Source organism: Etheostoma spectabile, chromosome 6 (genome assembly GCF_008692095.1).
Source record: "Etheostoma spectabile isolate EspeVRDwgs_2016 chromosome 6, UIUC_Espe_1.0, whole genome shotgun sequence".
NCBI lineage: Eukaryota > Metazoa > Chordata > Actinopteri > Perciformes > Percidae > Etheostoma > Etheostoma spectabile.
The window spans coordinates 30824908-30842670 of record NC_045738.1 but is presented as its reverse complement, the minus strand read 5'-3'; the positions used below and the strand labels follow the sequence as shown (position 1 = coordinate 30842670).

At 40.9% G+C, this 17763-nt stretch overlaps 1 protein-coding gene and 1 long non-coding RNA gene across 5 annotated transcripts in view; one reads left to right on the top strand and one right to left on the bottom strand.

The window, feature by feature from the left end:
- Positions 1 to 17763, top strand: part of grik2 (glutamate receptor, ionotropic, kainate 2) — a 337350-nt gene that overhangs the window by 172452 nt on the left and 147135 nt on the right. The gene's annotated exons all lie outside the window — the stretch shown is intronic.
- Positions 393 to 17763, bottom strand: part of LOC116690583 (uncharacterized) — a 20471-nt gene continuing 3100 nt past the window's right edge. The window contains exons 2-4 of the long non-coding RNA XR_004332299.1: positions 3450 to 3456; positions 851 to 855; positions 393 to 403 (exon numbers count right to left, since the gene is read on the bottom strand). This is a non-coding gene — a long non-coding RNA (uncharacterized LOC116690583). The remainder of the gene's footprint in view (positions 404 to 850; positions 856 to 3449; positions 3457 to 17763) is intronic.

Genomic DNA, 17763 nt, shown 5'->3' with positions numbered 1-17763 from the left:
AAGAAGGTTGGGAAAAACATAGGTACAGGTTGCCTGGAACGCAGCATTTGTTCCTGAATGTGCAGTAGCAAGCAGGCCTCTCCCAGTCATAGACTGTTATGCTACCGGCTAGCTAGCAGCTATAATGTTACCACAAATTGTTGTGTGCTATCATGTTTTGTCCTGTTAAGAGACTAAGTTGTGGGTTAATGTTGTGTTATAATGTACTACCATGAGGGTAGAGGGGACACAGTTAACAGGGGTCCTGTTCTCAATGCACTCCAGTTTGTCTCTGCCGTAGCACTCTACCCCTGCAATGCACCCGTATTATGAAAAATGAAAAATCCATATCATTTATGAAATTAAACCGGTATACTTTATGAACCAGTATACCGCCCAGCGCAAGTTAGAAGCCAATAAAAGGCTCAGAAAGATACCACCTCTAAGTAACACAAGTTACTTTAAGCAGCAGAAGAAAACAATGGAAAAATAACATTTACATAGGGTTAAGTGAACAAAATGAATTGAAGATCTTAAAAGTCTTTAATGTCATTGTTAATGACTTTCATTAAAAATCTTTTGAAAAGAGACAAATATGTGCAGCTAAAGTTTATATGTATATGTATTTTACTTGAGATATATTGAAAGCTGGACTTTTCCGGAGCATAATTAATTATTTGTCGTATTTTTTCTTTTACAATGTACGAGTTGTTTTTTTTTTCCTCACACCGATGCGCAGGTGAATGCATGTGAAGTGTCTGGCCTGAATTTGTCTCTTGAAATTGCACGGTGCTGAAACATCAAGTGGGATGGGATGTGAAAGCTACACGATGCTGGATGGAATGAGAGGGCAGTGTGAGGGCATCCAGACTGAGGCTGGCTGGTGAGAGCAGATTTTAATCAGAGAGGCTGGTAGCAACAGCAGTGCGGCCCCTGAGGGGCCCGGGCATCACATCACATTATAAACCCAGCCAAACAGAGGCGCCAAAATGGCCGGGCCTGAAATAACAGATAACCCTGCCAAATCGCATCATCATCCAACCCGCTGCGGTCTTAATCTGCCTCATCCTCCGCACTAATGAAGTAATGGAGGGAATAAGTGACATGCTCTTCTCTCTCTCCTCTCACTGTCACTGTGTCTCTTTAATGGCATAGCTGCTGGTGTCGCATAGAAGGACCAAATCTGTTCTCCTGTGCCTGTGTTATTTTAGGGTATGAACAGGAAAGAAGAAAGAATGAATACGTAAATAATTAAATATATTAAAAATATGGATTTAAGCAGATATCTGGGTCTGGCTGCACATTGCTCAGTTTTTGTACCAGTAGTTACATATAATAAGTGAATGCTCTATTGAAACAGACGATAGTTTTAATGATACTCATGTAGTGATACTGTGCAAAAGTCAGGTCATTTTGTCTTGGTAATGTCAAGTTGTCATAGCAAAGACATTGACAGGTTATATTGTCTTGCTGATGTCGAGTTGTCATGACACAGACATTGTTGTCCTGGTAAAGTCAAGTCATCATAACAAAACATCTCAAACAATGCTAACTTTGAATTAAAAGTGTCATTTTTACCAAATGACACTAATGACAACAGTCAAAACATTCTTAAAGACTCCTTATGTCTGGTTTCATGTCAGTTATGACGGTGTCATGTCAGATATACACTTACCTTAAGGATTATAGGAACACTGTTCAATTTCTCATTAATGTAATTGTCTAATCAACCAATCACATGGCAGTTGCTCAAGCATTAGGGGTGTGGTCCTGGTCAAGACAATCTCCTGAACTCCAAACTGGATGTCAGAATGGGAAAGAAAGGTGATTTAAGCAATTTGAGCGTGGCATGGTTGTTGGTGCCAGACGGCCCGTCTGAGTATTTCACAATCTGCTCAGTTACTGGGATTTTCACGCTCAACCATTTCTAGGTTTACAAAGAATGGTGTGAAAAGGAAAAACTTCCAGTAAGCGGCAGTCCTGTGGGGAAAATGCCTTGTTGATGCTAGAGGTCAGAGGAGAATGGGGCCGACTGATTCAAGCTGATAGAAGAGCAACAACCGAGGTATGCAGCAAAGCATTTGTGAAGCCACGACACGCACAACTTTGAGGCGGATGGGCTAATACAGCAGAAGACCCCACCGGTACCAATCTCATACAAGTAGGAAAAAGAGGCTACAATTTGCAAGAGCTCACCAAAATTGGACAGTTGAAGACTGGAAAAATGTTGCTGGTCGATGGTCTTGATTTCTGTTGAGACATTCAGATGGTATGAGTCAGAATTGGCGTAAACAGAATGAGAACATGGATCCATCATGCCTTGTTACCACTGTGCAGGCTGGTGGTGGTGGTGTAATGTGTGGGGGATGTTTTCTTGGCACACTTTAGGCCCCTTAGTGCCAATTGGGCATGGTTTAAATGCCACGGCCTACCTGAGCATTGTTTCTGACCATGTCCATCCTTTATGGCACCATGTATCATCCTCGATGGCTACTTCCAGCAGGATAATGCACCATGTCACAAAGCTCGAATCATTTCAAATTGGTTTCTTGAACATGACAATGAGTTCACTGTACTAAAATGGCCCCCACAGTCACCAGATCTAAACCAAGCATCTTTGGGAGTGGTGGAGAGGGAGCTTTGTGCCCTGGATGTGCACCACAAATCTCCATCAACTGCAAGAGCTATCAGAATCAGAATCAGTCAGAATCAGAAATACTTTATTGATCCCCGAAGGGAAACTCTGTGTTACAGTTGCTCAGATATGAGAATATAAGAAATATAAATAAAGAAATAAAGAAATCTAAGGAGTCTCTATATTTACATAGTTAAAGGTATATATGATACAGTATTTACATAATAACATAATTAAGGTGTGCAATGGTGAAAAGTAATAATAATAATAATAATAATGGTAGCAGGTGAGTATTGCACACATTATAAGCCAGTGTTATGCACAAAACGATAATATTGTCCAGTTTCAACCCCTCTAAGGGTCTGTGTGTCAGACACTCAGAGGGAGGAGTTATAAAGTTTGATGGCCACAGGCAGGAATGACTTCCTGTGGCGCTCTGTGGTGCATTTTGGGAGAATGAGTCTATCACTGAAAGTGCTCCTGTGATTGAGCAGCAAGCCATGGAGGGGTTGTGAACATTGTCCAAGATGGCATGAGTTTGGACAGCATCCTCCTATCTGACACACCCGACAGAGAGTCCAGATCCCCCCCACACGTCACTGGCCTTCGAATCAGTTTATGAGTCTGTTGGCGTCCGCTACCCTCAGCCTGCCGCCAGCATGCAACAGCAAAGAGGATGGCACTGGCCACCACAGACTATAGAACATCCTCAACATCTTCCTGCAAATGTTGAAGGACCTCAGCCTCCTCAGAAAGTAGAGACGGCTTTGGCCCTTCCTGTAGAGGGCTGAGTGTTCTTGGCCCAGTAGTTTATTGTCCTCCACAATGTCCACACTGACCCCCTGGATGGAACAGGGTCACTGCTGCCTTGGCTCTCCTTAGATCCACCACCAGCTCCTTGGTCTTGTCAAGTTGAGCTGTAGATGGTTCAGCTCACTCCATGTGACAAAGTCCCCCACCACAGCTCGTACTCAGCTCGGCCCCCTCGCGTGATACATCCAACCACAGCAGGTCGTCAGAAAACTAGACTCTGTGTGGTAGTTGAAGTCTGTGGTGTAGATGGTGAAGAGGAAGGGAGAGAGGACAGTCCCCTGCGGGGCCCCGGTGTTGCGACCACTCTGTCTGACAACAGTGTTGCAGGTGCACATACTGTGGTCTGCCAGTCAGGTAGTCAACAATCCAGGACACGAGGGGGGGATCCACCTGCATCGCTGTCAGCTTCTCACCCAGCAGGGCCGGCGGATAGTGGTGAAAGCACTGGAGAAGTCAAAAAACATGACCCTACCATGCCGCGGCTGTCCAGGTGGGCGTAGATGCGGTTGAGCAGGAAGATGATGGCGTCCTCAACTCCCAACCGGGGCTGGTAGAAGAACTGGAGGGGTTCAGGAGAGGTCTGACCATGGGCCGCAGCGTCCAGAACCAGTCTCTCCAGGGTTTCATAATGTGGGAGGTCAGTGCCAGGGTCTGTAGTCCTTGGAGTCTGGGACGTGGCGTCTTTGGCAAGGAACGAGGCAAGATGTCTTCCCACGCATGGGGACCCTTTGGAGACTAGGCTCAGGTTGAAGATATGGTGAAAGACTCCACATAGCTGGGAGGCACAGGCTTTAGCACACCAAGGATGGATACCATCAGGGCCTGAGCTTATTAGAGTGGAATCTGGTCAGCTGTTTTACCTGGTCAGCAGTGAGGCACACGAGGGTCACAGGTGGGGTAGGGGGAGGGGGAGTCAGGCTGGAGAGAGGTGTTAACCTGTGTGCTAGAGGAGGGGGGAGTAGGGATCTCCCAGGAGGAGGGCAAGGGACAGTGAGGGGGGGAGGGGGAAGTAGGGGGGTTGGAGGTGAGACAGCATTTGTGTCAATGGGGGGATGGGCAGGAGCATCAAATCTGTTAAAGAACAGATTGAGTTCATTGGCCTGTCCAAGCTGCCTTCAACTCCTCTGCTGCCATATGGTCTGAAGCCAGTGATGGTCTCATACCGCTCCAGACCTGGAGTTGAGCGGGATCCTATCAATATGGGCCAACATTTCTAAAGAATGCTTTCAGGACCTTGTTGAATCAATGCCACGTAGAATTAAGGCAGTTCTGAAGGCAAAAAGGGGTCAAAAACAGTATTAGTATGGTGTTCCTTATAATCCTATAGGTGAGTGTACAATACTGTGCAAAAGTCTTAGGCAGGTGTAAAAAAATGCTGTATACTAAGAATGCTTTCAAAAATATAAATTATGATTGTTTATTTTTATCAATTTACAAAATGCAAAGTGAGCAACCAAAAGAAAAATCTAAATCACATCAATAGTTGGTGTTACTACCCTTTGCCTTCAACCCAGCATCAGTTCTTTTAGGTACACTTGCTAAAAAGTCGGGCGACGTTGAGGATCGTAGACGCAGTGGTCGGCCAAGGAAAAGATGAAAAACACATCAAGCTTATTTCCAATTTTATTTGAAATCGGAAGATGTCCAGCAGTGACATCATCTCAGAACCGGCAGAAACCAGTGGGACCCAGGTACACCCATCTACCGTCTGGAGAAGTCTGGCCAGAGGTGATCTTCATGGAAGAGCTGCAGCCAAAAAGCCAGACCTCCGACTATGGTTTTGTGCATAGTTGTGACGCTTGTCCTTATTTCTATGTAGGCGGCTTTTTGGCTGCAATTATTAATCAATTTATTAATTCATGTTTTAATGCTCTAGTGGAATCTGAGAGTCGACTACTCCGCTGGTGACTCGGTTCACTCAGTTCAGTTCAGTTCATTGACAGAACGTGCAAATAACTTTAGTCTTATGGAGAGGGCTTCTTCTGAAGGGCTTTGAAACTCAACTTGCCATTCATAGGCGCAGATTTCAGGGGGGGATGCAGGGGATATGTTCCCCCCAATATTTAGAAGCGGTAGATTTGTCCCCCTCAACAAAAATAATTGGTTTTGGGAGATGACAGGTTGACAGGTTTTTTAAGACATTTTTATTTATTTTATTGGTTTAAGAAGTTCTCTTACTGAGCAGGTTTGTATGAGACCATTTTGTATAGGCCTAATACTACAGAAAAATTCTTTGCACATCTACAACGTGAGACAGGTGCGTGGTGGGGGACAAGCAGGTCAAAAAAATACCTTCAGGCAAAATCTATCTATAGGCCTAACAGAAAATGTTCTGTATTTTTACTGTAGCTAAACACACACATCATTTTCCGTTTTTTAATTACGGGGCATTGTCCGGGTAATGAGCTGGCAGAACTGTTATTTTACCAATTTCTTTCTTAGAGTGTAGGAAATTATAGTTTGTCACTGAAACTTTTCTAGGGGACGACCCCCAGAGCCCCGGGGTTATAATGTTTCCATTTCTGCTCAAGGAGATTTGTTTCTGTCAGCCATCCACTCCCGTTCATGGATGTATTATAAGACCCGTAAGACCCGCTCCCGTTCCGCCGTCTCATCTCCGCTGCAGGCAGAACCCAAACTTATTGATTTACAGTGTAATACCTAACCCTTAAAATATCTATCTTATACATAACCATGACAAACATGAGTTTGCAAGCCTATGATAAAGACGCTTTTTCCCACACCACTGCTTGTGCTAATGGTAAATTGAAGACCTCATTTGCCATCAATCCTACAGGCTCATAAAAGCTACTAAAAGGTGCTCTGAATTGTAGTAATTTCATTTTATTATCTCCTCTGTCCTTTTGTTCGTTGTGTTTGCTTGGAGTCAGTTAACCTAAGCCGTTCTTTTGCAGAATTTATATTTTTCTGCTGCAGCATTGTCAAGTCAGTTGTGTTAATAAAGCCCAGTATCACAAATCACAGATTTCCCTCAAGGGGCTTGAACGCTCAGGTGGATTTTTTTATGTTGCTGCAGTTTAAAAGAAGAAAATAATGGTTTTAGTGCATGCAAGCTCTGCCAACATTGGTCTGATTATGCATGTGCAGCGTAGCTGTCCATTGTGTGGTTCAGTCCAGTGAGTGCTGTGTAATAGGTTAATTCTCACATGATGATTCATATGATAATCTGGTCCTGCTTGATTTGTACATGGGGTTTTGATTACTTATGCAAATAATCTATGGTGATTTCACATATAACATGTCCAGTGTCTCTTTTTTTTGCAATTAAACTGTTTCAGTTAGAAAATAGAATCTTCGTCACAATGAACTTGTGGTTTAAATTTAAGCGATCAGGTGTTATTTAATTTAATTTTAATGAAGTTGTTTTATTAACCTTGCCCCTTTATTAGCAGCAGCACCAGCATCAGTGTTTAAAAGAAGAAAGAAAATGGTAGCATGAGCAGAAATAGCTCCCACATATAAAGATCACCATAATTAATATGCAACTCCAACAACAAAAAATAGGAAAAGATATTAACTCTCAGCAAGGCAGACTCCTGAAAAAGAAAGTGACATCTTTGGGCTATAAATAGAGTGAACATCTGCATTGCCTTTCAAAGATGAAAATCATTTCAAGATGAGAACGGACAAGGAGAAATGACTATGGCCCTTTTTTTCAGTCGGAATAGGATGTGTCCTTACCATTTATTGGCTGAAGTTCATATTTTTGTAACTTTGAATAATATCTGCAACAATATGTTGGGCTGGTGCCTACAAGGAGTTGGAAGTTGGGCGGCCAGATAGCTCAGTTGGTAGAGCAGCCGTCGGTATGTAGAGGTTTACTGAGTTGGAAGTTACAGCAAATCCATTCACATTGAATTTAAATAAAAAGATCTAAACTATGCATCATCTCCAAATCTCTTTGTTAGTAAGTTAAAAGACTTAAACTACTGCATCTAATTTGCTAGGGTAGTTGTCTGCAGTAGCTGAAAAATATGTGGACCATTTCTTATTTTTGTACACCGGTTTTGTTCTTTTGTGTTTTTTCAGATTTGTGTGAAACATTGTTACAATCATCTGATTTCCTGTAAACTTAGGCACTGTGTTATTGTCATTGAATTTTAAATATAGTGTAATGTATACACGGGAGAATATATTGGAGGCACGTTTGCAAGTCTCCCATCTCATTGGCTATCGCTGTGAGCATCCAGGGACTTCTGTCGCCGTCAGCAGAATTCGCTCATAGCGCTGTCCTCATAGGGATTGAATTTAATCGCTCCGCTCCTCCGTTATTTCAGCTGCCCGTCTCATACTTTAACACAGTGGTCTTCACTATTTTTTTCATGAGAGCCACATTGATAAGACAAAGTCAATAGGAGAGCCACTTTTACCTCAAAGTATCAAAAGTTACATCCAGCTTGTCTGCTTAACAAGCTGTCACCCGAACATACAATATGCAATTCTTTCAACAGTTTCATGTATCTATCCATCCAAGAGCACATTTGTCATTAAGAACTGGATAAAACACCAATAATGGCAACTGCGCAGTGAGTCAGTGTCATGAACGGAAGGGCAGAGCAAGTTTAAATATCCTTTCTACTCTATATTTCTATTCTTGTAATGCCACTATTTTGGGTATTTTTTTTAAAATATAAATTATTTGTTATAGGGCAGACTTGGGGTTATGTTGTAGCCCTGCTTGTTTTTAATGTTTTAATGGAATATCTGCATTGACTGCATGATCATATCAACGTATTATTTACTGCCATGCAAGCCACAAATGAACGCTTGGCGAGCCAACACTGCTGTAACGCCTCCCTAACTCAAAAGTTAAGGAGCCAAAGGTAGTTTAATTTGAAAGACAACCTTGGTAATGGCTTTACTACTTAGACTTTTTAAATGAGCAACAGGTTACTGGCATTTTTTTTCAAGGAATCAACAGTTTTCTAGAAAATGTAACACCTCCCATTAATAATAAAATAACAGAAAACAGTAGAGTTTGTTCATCTCACACCTGTTTTCCACTGCCAGTGTGTCATTTTTTATCCATTAAAAAAAGATCAAATCTTGGAGTGATTATAGCACATGTCATAAAACATGTCATAAACGAAGTCCAGTATTGAATTCCAGCCTTGGGACCTGTGTTGCATGGCTATCATGGTGGCCCAATGGTTAGCACTGTGGCCTCACGTCTGGGTTTGAATCCAGGTCGTTCTGGGCCTTTCTGTGTGGAGATTGTATGTTCTCCCCATGTTTGCGTTTCCTCCGGTTTCCCCCACCATCAAAAAACATGTACTAGGTTCTCCAGCCAGTGCCATTGATCAAGGCTCTGGCTCAGCTCTAGAGGGGTTAAAGGTTACATGATGCCAATGACAGGCGACCAAATGTATCAGACTGTTACCTTGAATAAAATAACAGAGTTCTCAAGGTTTCAACAATTGTGAACATGAAACATGAAAACATTTGCGACAATGTATAGAAAGCACAAAACTCACAAAAATATATAACATCTAGTCATTTTTAAGGCATTTCAATGTAGAAATGTAACACAGTATACCTTTAATCCTTTTATCAGGATGCAAGTGGAGATATGAATATGTAACTGACTCATTTTTAGCCTCTCTGTCTCTCCTGACACCAGAGAATATGCCGGGATGCTCTGGATAAAATTATTTGACATAGCAGTACGGCTTGTGTGTACAGTGCTGAGAATAGCAAAAATAGCTGATGGCAGTGAGTGACCCAGTCATGACTAAGGCTTCTGAGAGATTCCAAAAGAGTACAAAACATGCTCAATTTTTAATCCCTTCAAGTAGCAAGGAGGAGGGACACGAGTAGCCACAGAGAAGGGAGGGAGGGTACTGAGCTGCTTTGGGCAGTCGGCCTAGTGTTAAACCTCCCTCCCTCACACACACACACACACACACACACACACACACACACACACTCCTATACATACTTTCCCTGGCTTGTTCCCGAGTGCGCCCTCATCTCTCAAGGTGTTTATGTTTCAATCAAGAGAGCCAGAGCAGCGTGACCACAGCCTTCTGCGTGACCAGCAGAGCTCCAGCTGCAGCCACCACCCTTCACCGCTTTAGGAATCAGCCATAAAAACGCCACCTCGCCTTACAAACCTAGACTCTGGAAGCCAGCTATTGGCTTTGTGAGAGGAACTTCAAAGTAAATCCATCACTGTCCCCCATGGCGAGAGCGTAAGAAGGGCTCTGTCCGTTTGTCCCTTTTTGTTTGAACATCTGTCAAATGCGATGTTACTAACACAATTTTGACAAACATGGGCAGAAATGCATCTAATCATCATGTGTTCCAGTGGTATTCCAGAAAAATTAGATCAACATATTGGGTCATTATTGGTTATATTGGAATCAAATGTCTGACCACCTAAGCCAATCATTGTAGGTTCACTGTCAGTATAATAAAGGATCTACTTTAAAATAATAAATGCTAAATGCCTAATTGGTTAAAGAAATGCCTCATCTTATATCAGCTTCTCTAAAACTATACACTAATTAGATACATTCATTCTCCAGTTATGTTTTCTTCTGTGGCAGGCTCTGCACTCCTCAGAGTGCATGTACAAAGAGAATTCTGCAAACCAGTGTCAGGAAACGATAACCCCAGCCCCAGTCAAGCTATTTCTAGCCACTTTGTTTCCATGGCAATGTTGATGAGCTAGTTGGTTAGTACAGGGGGTTGGCTTGGGGGAGGGGGGACCTTTGCAGTTGCCAAGTCAGTTCTGGGCATTTTAACAATTCATAAAACTGGTGAAATCAATCTGAGCTTAGGAGATTTAATAAATCTCTCTCTCGGCCTCTGTGTGAGATGAGCAGGAGAGAGAGAGAGAGAGAGAGAGAGGAGGCAACAATGAGGTGGAAAAATAGACAGCGTCAGGGGTAATGCTCATATTGGCTGACACAAGGGAAAAGCAGCTTTTAAAGCATTTAGCTTTAATTTCATTCAGGAGTGACATAATTGATTTTAATGAGATGTTTATAGAGTGAAGTGGCGGTGTTGCTAAATCATTTGCGAGTCTGCCTGACGGGTACTTGTGAGGCTCGCACCGGGGAGAAGCAGAGAGCCACACATGCCTCTGCTGCCAGAACTCCTCCAGCAAGCCTCTACTCATCTTCACTCACTTCCGTGCACAACCGAATACATTTGGCTGCTTCTTTTAATTAAGAGCATATTTAATTCATGAAATACTTTGTGTAGATTTGACACCTCATTGACTGAAACACTTCAACTGGAATATCGTTTTGTCACTTTATCATAAACTGAGGCTATGCCAGCCAAATCCCAGCCATCTGGGTGACAATACAAGGTTACTTCTACTACCCAACAAACCCCGCTGACTTCTCCTGTTCCAAATATCAATGCTGTGACTGACAGGGTGTCACATTGCTATTATGAGATCCCCATGGGCCTGTGTAGTTTATAGCAGAGATAATGGATGGCAGTGTGAACATCACAATGCCCTCAGCACTGAGAGAAAGACTGGGTGCCACAAAGCTAGCAGTCACGCTGACGTCTTTCCCACCCAAACACACAAAGTCATGTTGAACTAAAGTAGGCTCGTGATGACCCGATGTAAGAGACTGTCCTCCTCCGAAAAACAGCATTGGTCATGATTACAAACACTTCAAGCTGTAAATGGTTACATGTTCTTGACAATAAGTAGATCACCTTGACACTTTATTTGCTGACATCAAACTGGTCTTAGTCATAACTTTTATGACATCTTAATGACATGTCTAAATGGTTTAACATTACTGGGGGAACTATTACTAGGTAATTATTCATGCCACAATTATAGAAGCATTTGGCATAGTAGTCAAACTTTATGACATCTTTTAGTCTAAATTGTTTGACTTTACTTGAGGTCAAGGAAAATATTCATGGCGTGAATTTATTAATATTATAATGACAGTTTAATGTAATGCTAACATCTAAATGGTTTATTTAAGTTTGATAATTAGGCCTGCCATGACATATTTATGACAGGCTAGGTTGTCTAGGTTAATGTTGAGTTGTCATGACACAGAAACTGCTGTCCTGGTTAACATGAAGTGCACGACATCATGTCAACACAAACATCTCAATACAATGCTAACTTTGAATTAAAAGTGTCATATTTTACCAAATGACACCTAATGACAACAGTCATAAACTTTCTTAAAGACTCCTTCATGTCTGGTTACATATTATGGTTATGACGGTGTCATGTCAGATATATGTATACTCCTTCAAATATAATGTTAATTGATGACATTTTATATCCAAAAGGTCAAAAGTCAACTTGACATTGACATCATAATGTAATGGGGAAAAAATGCTTTTCTGGCCATTATTTTTATCTATTCATTTATTTATTTTTTAACCTTTATTTATCCAGGTAAGTCGATTGAGAACATATTCTCATTTGCAACGACGACCTGTCAAATTCAAACGTTCATCTCTGAACGCTGCCCGGTACATCCACTGTCTGATCTGCTGGCCAATGAGCAGCTCCACTGGAGCGGTTGAAACTGTGGTGATCGTATAAATCTTCTGTTTGAAACATCCCAATTTTGCCAAAAAATACACCTAATATCTTTTAATCAATTGCGTCAAAGTCTTCACTACACATACAGTAGTATGAGTCTGGATAAACAGTTGGTGGAGTCATGCAACCGCAGTAATTCCAGTCTACACTGGCTTTTATGATGCCATCGGCTAGATAAAAGCCATGTCCAAATCCGGCCAATACAATGAGATGCATCTATCAGTCAATGAAGACATGCTGTTTGTTGAAACATTAGAGGGGAGGGAACTATTTTTTGTTTTTCTCCTGGACAACAAATCCTATGTTTAGACCAAAACCAACAATGGACTTATCCTTCTTTCACTGGTAGACGTGTGTATCCAAACCTCTGACTGCTCATTTGTCATCCAAAAACAATCAATCAATGAAATTAGTCCCCATGAATACACTATTTACTCCTTTTAAAGTAACATTAGCTCAAAGCTACAGTACCAAGCTGTAAGGAGCAAGGATATGTGAGACCTATTTTTAAAGATTAAAGATCTTTCTGTATTGGCTTGGGCTAAAAAACAAAAATAAATAACAATGGAAGTTGGAAAGTATTGAGAGAATGCAGGATTGCATGTGGATATCTTGAGAGATGAACCCTGCTGATTTTGGTGATCTCTATTGTTACGTGTGGTCCTTACACCAACATCTTTATTCGCACACAACATACTTGACCGCATGACACATAGCATGATTAATTCTACAACCAGTGTAGCCTTGGTTAGTTCTATCCATGAAGACAGTCAAAGCGGGTCACTGCTGGTGACACCCATAACTGAAAAATGATACTGCATAACCCCCAACACACACACTTAACAGCCTCCAGGTGATACCCACACTGCAATAAATTCCCCCTCCCTTTGCTTTACCACTCTTCTAACACAGATTATTAATACCTCACACTCCCGTGGGCATTCACTAAAACCAGTCTGAATTTGTAGAAGGAAAGCTTATTGACTGTGATTGATTTTTACACATCTCTGGACATCTCCCATGCATCTGTATCCAGCTACACAAACACACATACACACACACAAACACACACAAATTCACACATGTAGAATAGCCACTGGAGTGTCTTCACAACGCTATTACAGCCAAACTGGCGTCTTAAGCTGCAACCTTCCGATGCTCAATCAGGGCTCAAATGGGGGAAAATGACAGGTTTGGGAGTGATTTTTTTCCTGCAGGACAATGCTTTCCCAAGCACCTTAGGGCACAATTTCCATGCAACAACTGTGGAGAGCTGTTTTGATTGCTTTTCAATCAAGCGAGACAAACACTAATTCGATTTTTATTTTTTTGAGGAACTGCAAAATTATAGGCTTCTTTCATGAAGCGTGGATGACTGGCACTTCTCTGATAGCTTCAGCGACACTCCTCAGTTTGGACTGTTTACTGTTAAGACTTCTATATATATATATATATATATATATATATATATATATTCAGAGAGAGAAAGAGAGGGAGAGAGAGAGCAAGAGGGAGAGGGAGACAATTCTTGCAGCACACACTGTCAGACTGGGAAAAGGGTCCTGCACATAGCGAGCTTGAGAGCCTTTTGTATTCTTGTTTATTTAATTTCCGTGAGCCGTCTCTTGTTGCTGTATAACAACAGAACATTATTGACACCATATTTTAATTGACGTGGAAAAAAGGCTTGCTGCTGTCACTTCAACTCCCTGCTCCTGGTACCACCCGTGTCTTCATTTACTGAAGGCGCTTTTACATGTACACATTAGTCTTTCCCAACAGAGCTTTACCCTATTCTGTGGCTATTTGTGCATCTGTCAAGGATTGTGCAGGCTTGGTCCCAAAAATGCAAAAGGTTAAGAAGAGAAGGCAGCGTGAAGGTCTTGAAGGTTTATTAAAGGTGCGGTAGGTAAGATTTATAAAACTAACTTTTGGTCATATTTGCTGAAACTGACCCTATGTTCCAGTAGAACTACATGAAGCAGGTAATTTAAAAAGAAATCTGGCTCCTAGAGCCTGTAGTGCGATTTGCAAAAATCCACCGCTCCTTGTTGCCAAATGCACCAATCAGGACCGGGGGGCAATTACTGAATCAATCAGTGCTCAATATATGTTCCCTCCCCTTCACACAAAACTAGGAATAACCAAAAATACTAAGTAAGAAATTACACAGATGCAGGGAATGTCTCCGGAAACGACATAGGAAAAAACAACGGACAAAGAGAACACAGAGTAAATACAGGAAATGAGGGTAGTAACAAGGGACAGGTGACAAGAGAGCTGATGAACAGGTGACACACATCAGGGCAGGGAAGACAATCCCACAAGGTAGGAAGTAAAATAAGTCATAACACAGGAGAAACAGAAGCTGTGTTCAAAACAATTCCCTATCAGGGATATAGTGTTTTGTAGTGGTGGTGGTGCCATATTTCACATTTGGTTGGATACTGAATTGGTGACACTAATCTTGGGTGCCCACCTTGAAACTGTGGTGATTGTATAGATATTGTGTGTGAAACATTCATATTTTACCAAAAAAATACACTTAATATTGTTTTTAACAATTGCTTCAAAGTCTTCTCTACATTTATTATGAGTCTGGAAAGGACATGGGTGTAAACTGCAACTTGACTGGTTGGTGGAGGCGTACAACCGCAGTAATTCCAGTCTACGCTGGCTTTAATGATGCCATTTGTAGACATGAGCAATGATTAGAACCTGCCAATACAATGAGATGCATCTATCAGTTAATGAAGACATGATGTTATTTGAATCATTTGGGGGGCAGTCAATACTTTGTTTTTCTACTTAAAAACAAATCCCATGTGCAAACCCAAACTAACAAGGCATGTATTGTACTATTACTGGTACGTGTGTATCCCGAAACATGATATATCCTTTTTGCTCAATTGTCATCCAAAAACCTTTAAGAACACGTCAATGAAACTAGTCCCCATGAAATGCACTCCTTTTAAAGTTACATTTGCTCAAGGCTACAGTACCCAGCTGCCCTCCTCCGTCACATAAATAACTGGCGCATCTACTGACGCTACAGTGTGTTTTCAGTGAGGGTCCAAAGTCGCGTTTGGACGTTCCCTATATAGTTCACCATTTAATAAACACTATATAGGGAATAGTGAGTGAGTGAGGGAATGAAATTCCAACATAGCTAGAGACTACAAAAAACAGGAACTGAAGGATGGAAAACATACAGAAGAATGGTACTGGGAAAAACAAAACACACAACAATACTACAAAACAGGAAATGGTGAACAAATGACAAGGAAAAATGGACAAAACAGGGAAAACCACAACTGAAAACCCTATCCATGACAGCATCGACCATTACAGACTTTATCAATCATAGTGTGACCGCATTGTACAAAGCCCCCCCGAAGGGTCAAGGTGGGACTTTCAGTCCATATGAGAGACAGTCAAGACCAAAACATAAAAAAAAGAATCCTCTTCTTACCTGTTCATAATTTATGTGATATGAGGGACAGCTTATGTTCTATTTTAAGAAGATGATTTTGCTTTATTATTTGGAATAATCACGAGGCAAGTGCAGAGTGACACACTATAGGATCAAATTAGACCATATTGTTTACCTTAAGTAGAACAATTTCACTACAGTCACATAAAGCTGATGTGCAACTTCACATTTTAGATGTTATTCTGGTGTAACAATGATGGATGGAAAATGTAACATGACAAGCAACACAGGTGCCACAAAAAAATGGAAATGTTCACATTCATGAACTTTTCACTTAAAAATACATAATACAATGTGCTTATTGACATCGTGTCTGTGGCCAGAATTAGAGTAACTGATGTCTGATGATTGAGGTATACGGCATCCAGGCATCTAGGCGACCATTCTCGATGCCTGTTCCAGATGAATTTTAAATTAAACTAACACCTGTTTTCTGAACAAGCCTGCTTCATCCAGGGTTTTGTTTTGAAGGAGGAAGTTACTTTAGAACAAAAGCATATCTTGCAGGACTTGGATGAGACTAACTAGAATATTTGGCGAGTCCAATGGCAGAGTCCAAATACCAATAAGTCCAAGACAACAGAAAAACATCTCCAAGTACTGTAGCCCTGGTAATGAGCAATACATGCATAACATCATCCCTCCCTTCTCTAGTACTGGACTGCACCAACACACTACCTGGTCTTGTGGATCTTTGAATGCAAAATGTATTGCAAGGAAATGCAAAAGTAGTTCAGAAAAAAATCAACAATCACTCCACTGCACATTTAGATTTGACCTTTACACTGTATACATCATTTTACATGCATAAAGTGTTTCTAAAAGGCTTTTAAGAGTTGGCTGACACCCTTGAATTAGAGTTGCAGCTAGACAAGTACCTTCTATAGCACTATTTTTTCTCATGTCATTCGGTTTGCTGAATACTCCAGCTTTTTTTCCAAAATACTTTGAGAGTTTACAGATATATGTAATATCTTATGGAATGTGCACTTGTGATTAAAGGACCTGAATGCATTAAAGCTTGATATTAATAAACGTCCAAGACATTCTAGCCATTGCGCAATCACGGAGGCTTGTATCACGTGGACGCGCCGACAGTGTTGTTGTCATTACTTACAGAAATTACACACTATAGCTTTAATGGACTGTGGATCAGAATTAAAGAAATTAACTATGTACCTATAGCTGTGTAAAAAGTCAGATTGACAGATATGTGGTGTCACATTCTCCCTTCTCTCCTGCTCCAACCTGCAAATCTCTGGATTGTAAAGTGACAGTTACACAAAGACTACAATAATCTTAGAACATTGTACAGTGAAACATGCACAAACAGAATGAACTTGTATTGGATCATACTGTTGTTGTTAGAGATGTTCAGATACCAGAATTGGAAAAAGGTCCCAGGAAGTCCTGGAGTTTATGCACCGATCCGATACCACGTAATTTAGCCCTGAAGAAAATGTGCTTTCAAGTTAAATTATTAATTAGTTAAATTAAAGTTTATTTATGTCCATTTTCCGTTATGACTGAATGTCAAACTGGATAATAAAAGACAGTTCAACGGCATTCATTGTTTGTGTTGTGAGCCAGGCCGAACAACAAAGATCAAGTCATTTCACGTCCATACAGGGATAGTAGTATACAGTTCTTAAAACATAATAAAACAAATGACACGCTGGTATTGGATCTGTACTCGGTATTGGCCGAAATGCAACTTCAGGTATCAGAATCGGTATCGACTAGCAAAAAATGATATTATACCATCTCTAGTTGTTGTTATTAATGTTAGTTACACTAAACTTTTTTTTAAATCATTAGTATTATTATTATTATTATTAGTAGTAGTAGTAGTAGTAACAGCAGCAGCAATAGTACTAGTAGTATTCCATGCTCTATGGGTTCTGTCATTTCCAAATGTTTCCCTTATATGTGTCCTGGAAATAACTGTAGTGTAGTACTACATATGCTTGTAGGTAAAGTAGAGACAGTGTGACAGTTATTTGAGTTTAATAGCTGGTTTCAAGTGAAAGTAAATTATTCATCATTACTTTATTATTAGAAGCTATATTCTTTACATACTATTTTCGCAAATATTTGCACCATTAATTTATATTGTTAGTTTCTTTGCCCTTTTATTCTGTTTCTTATGATACTGTCACATAACACCACATCTCTAATGCACAATTTTCAATTTTGGCCTTTGACAACAGTGTCACCAGCAAAGCACCCCCACACCATCACACCTCCTTCTCCATGCCTCACGGTGGGAACCAGGCATGTAGA